Here is a 588-nt window from a genome sequence, read left to right as displayed (position 1 = left end):
ATATTTATCTTCTTTTTTTATTTAAAAAAAAGCAAAGCAAAACAAAACAAAAAAAAAACAAACACTAGCTTTCTATTTTTCCGCTTTGGATAAAAGCGTCTGCTAAATGACTAAATGTAAATGTAATGTAAGTTCAAGATCGAGGATGATTCCCACAAAACGATATTTTCTGCAAGATTTTTTCAAGATAAATGTAACAGCAGCTAACTGCCGATGGCTTGGATAAGCAACGCATGCTTTACGCACACATAATCCAATGTTCAGTCTTGAAGTTGATTTCAATCTTTTCGATTACTTTATTGAACATAATGGAAATACTTATTTACATACTTTTAGTTGCAGTAATGAATGGTGGACATCCAGCTCAGCTTCCCAAGTGAGTGTGTGGTAAAAACTGTTGGTGCGTGCGAAATCGCGTACTTTCTAAGTAGTGCTGTGCAGTTAATCGCATGCGATTCTCATGCGCATCTCGTCAGTGAAGCCGGTTCCGTGATTAGTAGTAAATCTCCATCACCTGCTATCAGATGGAGCGGCATGCACTACACAGAGCCATAGTTCACTGACAATTAGGCAATATTGCGTTCATTA

Source organism: Sinocyclocheilus rhinocerous, unplaced genomic scaffold (genome assembly GCF_001515625.1).
Source record: "Sinocyclocheilus rhinocerous isolate Xijiao unplaced genomic scaffold, SAMN03320098_v1.1 scaffold303, whole genome shotgun sequence".
In the NCBI taxonomy this organism is placed as follows: Eukaryota; Metazoa; Chordata; class Actinopteri; order Cypriniformes; family Cyprinidae; genus Sinocyclocheilus; species Sinocyclocheilus rhinocerous.
The sequence above is the reverse complement of the archived record's forward strand: the minus strand, read 5'-3'. Positions refer to the sequence as shown.